We start from the raw sequence: 7,534 nt of genomic DNA on the forward strand, positions 1-7,534 counted from the left end.
ATAAACTTACACCTAACCCTAACCTCTAACCCTAACTCTAACTGTAACCCTAGCCCTAACCCTAACAGTAACACCCAAAACACTCAACTGTAAATGGAACTCTAACTCTTACCCTAACACTATACTTAACCCTAAACAGAACCCTACCCTAAACCTTACTGAAACAATAACCCCTAACCCTAACTCTAAACCTAATCATTAGCCTAAACCTAAACTTAACCTTAAACCTAAACCTAAACACTCACCCGAACTCTAACCCTAACCCTAAACCTAAAACAAACCCTCACCCTTAACCAAAATTTCACCCTAACCATAACGCTAAACCTACCTTCAATTCATTCAAACCCTAACCAAAACTAAAACTAACCCTAACGCTAACACTAACCCCAAACCTAAAACTAAACATAACCTAACCCTAACCCCTAACCCTAAACCTCATAATTAAAATAAACTTCACACTAAGCCTAACCCTAAAACTAAAAAAACAACCTAAACATGACACTAAATCTCCACCTAACCCTGACCCTAACCCTAACCCTAATCCTAAACATAAACCTAATCCTAACCCTAATTCTAACCCTAACCCTAACTGTAACACCCTAAAACATCAGCTTAACTGTAAACCTGACACTAACCCTCACACGAATCCCTAACCCATCCCCCAATCCTAACCCTATCCCTAATCCTAGCCCTAACCCTGAACTAAACCTGACCCTTACCCTAACCCTAAAATTAACCCTAACATTAACTCTACCCTAACCCTAAACTTAAACCTAACAATAACTCTAAACGTAACCCTATCCCTAACCCAGCACTACCCTTTACCGCAAACCTAGCCTTCACAGTAACCTTACCCCTACCGTAACCCTAACCCTAAACCTAACCCTGACACTAACCTTAACCCTAACTCTAACCTTAACCCTAACACTCACTATTAACTGAAACTTCACCCTAACCCTAACCCTAACTCTAACTCTAACCCTAACCATAACAATTAGCCTAAACCCTCTCCTTAACGGTAAACCTAACACTAACACACACCCTAACCCTTAACCGTGTCCCCAACCCTAAACCTAATGCTATCCCTAAACTTATCCCTAACCCTAACTCTAACACGAAGAGTATCCCTAATCTAATCCTAACCCTAACATTAACCTTAAACTGAAGACTAGCCTAACCATAAACCTAAACCTAACACCCTAAACCTAATGTCTAACATTATAATTCTAACCCTAATCCTAACCCTTATCCTAACCCTCACACTTAACCTGAACTTCACACTAATACTAACCCTGTTCGTAAATCTAACCCTAAACATAACCCCTAACCCTAATCCAAACCCTAAACCTGACCTTAAAAGTAACGTGAGCACAAACCCAAACTCCAGCCCTAACCATAAAAATAACCCTCACCCTAGCCTAAACATCATCCAAACCCTAACGCTAACCTTAGCCCTAACCTAAACCTAAGCAAAACCCTTACCTTAAACCTAACTCTAACCATAACACTAGTCCATCTGAAACCCTAAACCTAACCCTTACGATAGCCCTGAACCTAACCCTAACCCTAAACATAATCCTAATCCTAAACCTAAGCCTAACTCTAAACTTGACCCTAAATAGAACACTAGCTCTGACCCTAAATACAACACTAACTCTGACCCTAAACTTGGACGTAAACCTAAATATTACCCTACACCTAACCCTAACCCTAAACCTAACCCTAACTCGAACTCTAACCCTAATCATAACACTTACCCTAAACCCTCACCTTAACTGTAAAACTAACCGTAACCTTCACTCTAACCCCTAACCGTAGCTCACAACCCTAACCCTAATGCTAACCCTAGCCCTAACCACAACACTAACCTGAAACCCCTAAGCCATAAAGATAACACTAACCCTAACGCAAACCCGAACCCATAACACCAAAACCTAACCTAAACCTTAACAGTACCCCTCACCCTAACTCTAACACTAACCCGAAACCTAATCATAAACCTAACCCTAACACTGAACCAAACTTAACCATGACCAGAACCACAATGCCTAACCGAAACCTTCACCCAAACCCTAACCCTAAACTACACCTCTAAACCCTAACACCTTACCATAACCATAATCCTAACTCTACCCAACCCTAACCATAAACCTAACACTCACCCCAACCACAATGCCTAACACAAATCGTAATCCTAACTGTTACACTTAACTTAACCCTAACCTAAAATCTAACCCTAACCCTAAAACTAAACAGAACCCATACACTTAACCCTAACCCTAAACATAAACTTAACACTAACCTGAAAACGAACCCAAACCTTAGCCATAACCCTAACCCTCACCCTACTTTACTTCACCCTATCCCTAACCTAAAGCTAACCCTAACTTTAGCCCTAATCCTACCCCTAAACCTAACCCTAACCTTAACCTTGGCCCATCTGTAACCCTAAACCTAACCCTTGTAATAACTCTGACACTAACCCTCGCCCGAAGCCTGATTTTAATCCTAACCCTGACCCTAACCCTAACCTAACCTTAACCCTAACTTTAAGCCTACCATAAACTTAACCTAAAACTAACCCCGAACCCAACTCTAACCCTAAACCTAGCCCTAACCCTAACTGTAACAGTTACGCAAAACCCTCACCTTAACTGTAAACGTAAATCTAACTCTTACCGTAACCCTAAACTTAACCCTAATTATAACCCTATCCTAAACCTAACTGAAACACTAACCACTAACCCTAACTCTAACCCTAATGCTTAGCCTAAACCTAACCTTAACCCTAAACCTAACCTTAACCACTAACCCTAACTCTAACCCTAACCCGAAACCAAACCCTCACACTTAACCAAAATTTCAACCTAACCATAACCCTAAACCTACCCTAACTTCATTCAAACCCTAACCCTAAGCTAAACTAACACTAAACCTAATCTTAACCCTAAACCTAAATCTAACCCTAACCCTGAATCTAACCTGAACTCTAAACCAAAACCCTAAACCTGACCCTAACATTAATCCAAACGCCTACCCCAACCCTAACCCTCATCCTTAACCTAAATTTCACCCTAAACCTAAGCCTAAAGCACTATCACCATACTCTACCCCTAACTCTAAACCTAACCTAACTCTAACCCTAAACCTTACTGTAACACCCAAAAATATCAGCTTAATGTGAACATAACACTAATCCTCACACGAAACCCTAACCCTTTCCCTAACCCTAACCCTATCCCTCATCCTAACCCTAAACCTGACGTAAATCCTACTCTTACCCTAACCTTAAACTTAACCTTAACTCTACCCTAACCTTAACCGTAAACCTAACAATAACTCTAAACCTGACCTTAACCCTAACCCTAAACCCTAGCACTAACTCTAAACCTAACCCTAACCTAGCCTTACACTTTACCGTAAGCCTAGTCTTAACCCTAACCCGACCGCTACCTTAACCCTAACCTAAACCTAACCCTAACACTAACCTTAACCCTAAACCTAACATTAACCCTGAACCCCACTATTAACTGAAACTTCACCATGACCCTAACTCTAACCCTAACCATAACAATTACCCTAAACCCTCACCTTAACTGTAAACCTAAACCTAACCCTCACCATATCCCCAAACCTCACCCTAACCCCTAACTATATTCCTAACCCTAAACCGAATGCTATCCCTAACCCTAACTGTAACCCTAACACGAACAGTAACCCTAATCTAACACTAACCCTAACATTAACCCTAAACTTAAACCTACCCTAACCATAAACCTAAAACTAGCACCCTAAACCTAACGTCTAACACTAACCCTAATCCTAACCCTCACCCTAACTCTCACCCTTAACCTAAACTTCACACTAACCCTAAACCTAAAACTAACCCTAACACTAAACATAACCCCTAACCCTAAACTGGACCCTAAATCTAACCATAACACTAACCTGAACACAAACCCAAACTCTAGCCCTAACCCTAAAAGTAACCCTCAGCCTATGCTAAACTTCAACCAAATCCTAACCTTAACCATAACCGTAAACGTAAACCTAGCCCAAACCCTAACCTTAAACCTAACTCTAACTGTAAAGCTAGTCCATCTGTAACCCTAAACCTAAGCCTTCAATAGCTCTGAACCGAACCCTAATCCTAAGCCCAACAATAGACCTAATCCTAAACCTAACCCGAACTCTAAACTTGACCCTAAATAGAACACTAACTCTAACCCTAAACCAGGACTTAAACCTAAAACTTACCCTGCACCTAACCCTGCACCTAACCCTGCACCTAACCCTAACTCTAACTCTAACCCTAATCATACCACTTGCCCTAAAACCTAACCTTAACTGCAATACTAACTGTAACCCTCACCTAACCCCTAACCGTACCCCCAAAAGCTAACCCTAATGCTATCCCTAACCCTAACCCTAACCCTAACACTCACCTGAAAACCTAAGCCCTAACGATAACCCTAACCCTAACCCAAAACCTAACCCCTAGCACCAAAGCCTGACCCTAACTCGAACACTAACCCTAAACCTAATCATAAAACTAACCCTCACCCTAAACCAAAACTAACCATGAGCAGAACCACAATGCCTAACCGGAACCCTCACCCAAGCCCTAACCCAAAACTACTCCTCTAATCCCTAACACCTTACCATAACCAGAATCCTAACCCTACCCAACCCTAATCCTAAACCTAATCCTCACACCAACCACAATGCCTAACACAAACCGTAAACCTAACCCTAACCGTAACACTGAACTTAACCTTAACCTAAAATCTACCCCTAACCCTAAAAGTAAACAGAACCCATAAACTTATTCCTAACCCTAAACATAACCTTAACACTAATCTGAAAACTCAAGCAAACCTTAGCCATAACCCTAACCCTCACCCTATCTTAAACTTCACCCTATCCCTAATCTAAAGCACACCCTAACTTTAACCCTGACCCTAACCTTAACCTTGGCCCACCTGTAACCCCAAACCTAACCCTTACAATAACTCTGACCCTAACCCTCACCCTAAACCTAATCCTAATCCTAACCCTGACCCTAACCCTAACCAAACCTTAACCCTAACTTTACTCTACCGTAAACTTAAACCTAACCCTAACCTGTAACCCGAAATCTAAACCTAACCCTAGCCCTAGCCCTAAACCTAACCCTAAATGTAACACTTACCCAAAACCCTCACCTTAACTGTAACCATAAATCTAACTCTTAACCTAACCCTAAATATAACCCTACCCTAAACCTAACCGAAACACTAACACCTAACTCGAAATCAAATCCTGATCTTTAGCCTAAACCTAACCTTAACCCTAAGCCTAACCATAACCACTAACCCTAATTCTAACCCTAACCCTAAGCCTGATCCTAAACCGAACCCTAACCCTTACCCTAAACCTGACCCTAACATTAACCGAAACACCTAACCCTAACCCAAACCCTAAACCTAACCCTAACCTTAACCCAAACACCTAACCCTAACGCTAACCCTAACCCTCATCCTTAACATAAATTTCAAGATAAACCTAAGCCTAACCTTAACCCTAAAACTAAACCTAACCCTAAAAAAACTATCCCCTAAATAGAGCCCTAAACCTAAACCTCATCCTAACCCTAACTACAACCCTGACCTAACCGTAACACTGTAAAACATCAGCTTAAGTGTAAACCTAACACTAACCCTCCCACGAACACCTAACCCTTTCCCTAACCCTAACCCTATCCCTAATCCTAACCTTAACCCTGACCTAAACCTAACACTTACCCTAACGCTAAACTTAACCTTAACTCCACCCTAAAACTAACAAAAACTCTAAACCTGACCCTACCTCTTACCCTAAACCCTAGTACTCGCTCTAACTCTAAACCTAACCCTAACCTAGCCCTACCCTTTACCGTAAACCTAGCCTTAACCCTAACCTTACCCCTACCCTAACCCTAACCCTAACACTAAACTTAACCCTAACTGTAATCTTAACCCTAACCCTTACCCTGACCCTGACTATTAACTGAAACTTCACCCTAAACCTAACCCAAACTCTAACTCGAACCCTAACTATAACACTTACCCTAAACCCTCACCTTAACTGTAAACCTAACCCTAACCCACACCCTAACCACAACCCTTCCCTAACCCCTAACCGTATCCCCAACCCTAAACTTAATGCGATCCCTAACCCTATCCCTAACCCAAAGACGAACATTAAACCTAATCTAACTCTAACTCTAACATTAACCCAACCCTAACCATAAACCTAACGTTAGCATCCTAAATCTAACCTCTAACACTAACTATAATCCTAACCCTAATTCTAACTCTTATCCTAAACCTCACCCTTAACCTAAACTTCACACTAACCCTAAACCAAAACATAACCCCTAACCCTAACCTGAACCCTAGCCTTAAAGCTAACCTGGACACAAACCCAAACTCTAGCCCTAACCATAAAAATAACCCTCACCCTATCCTAAACTTCATCCAAACTCTAACACTACCTTAAACCTAAACCTAAACCTAACCCAAACCCTAACCTTAAACCTACCTCTAACCATAACGCTAGTCCATCTGTAACACGAAACCTAACCCTTACAATAGCCCTGAAATTAACCCTAAACCTAATCCTAGCCCTAGACCTAATCCGAACCTAACCCTAACTGCACCCTTGACCCTAAAGAGAACACTAATTCTAACCCTAAACCTGGACCTAAACCTAAATCTTCCCCTACACCTAAACCTAAACCTAAAAATAACTCCAACTCTAACCCTAATCATAACACTTATCCTAAACCCACACTTTAACTGTAAAACTAACCGTAACCCTCACCCTAACCCCTAGCCGTAATCCCCCAAACCTAACCCTAATGCAATCCCTAACCTTAACCCTAAAACTAACCTGAAACCCCTGAGCCCTAACAATAACCCTAACTCTAACACAAACCCTAACCCCTAACACCAAAGCCTAATCCAAACCTTAAACCTAACTCTCACCCTAACTCTAACACTAACCCGAAACCTAATCATAAACCTAAACCAAACCCAACCATGACCAGAACCACAATTCCTAACCGGAACCCTCACCCAAACCCTAACCCTAAACTACACCTCTAACCACTAACACCTTACCATAAACCTAATCCTAACCTTTATCCTAACCCTCACCCTTAACCTAAACTTCACACTAACCCTAAACCAAAGCATAACCCAAACCCTAAACATAACCCCCAACCCAAAACCGAACCCTAAACCTAACCTTAACACTAAGCTGAACACAAAACCAAACTTTAGCCCAAACCATAAAAATAACCCTCACCCTATCCTAAACTTCATCCAAACCCTAACCCTAAGCCTAAACCTAACCCAAACCCTATCCTTGAACATAACTCTAACCATAATGCTAGTCCAAATGTAACCCTAAACCTAACCCTAACCTTAACCATGGCCCACTTGTAACCCTAAACCTAACCCTTACGACATCTCTGACCCTAACCCTCACCCTAAACCTAATCCTAACCCTG

The sequence above is a fragment of the Elephas maximus genome, chromosome 11 (assembly GCF_024166365.1).
Source record: "Elephas maximus indicus isolate mEleMax1 chromosome 11, mEleMax1 primary haplotype, whole genome shotgun sequence".
NCBI classification, from domain to species: Eukaryota; Metazoa; Chordata; class Mammalia; order Proboscidea; family Elephantidae; genus Elephas; species Elephas maximus.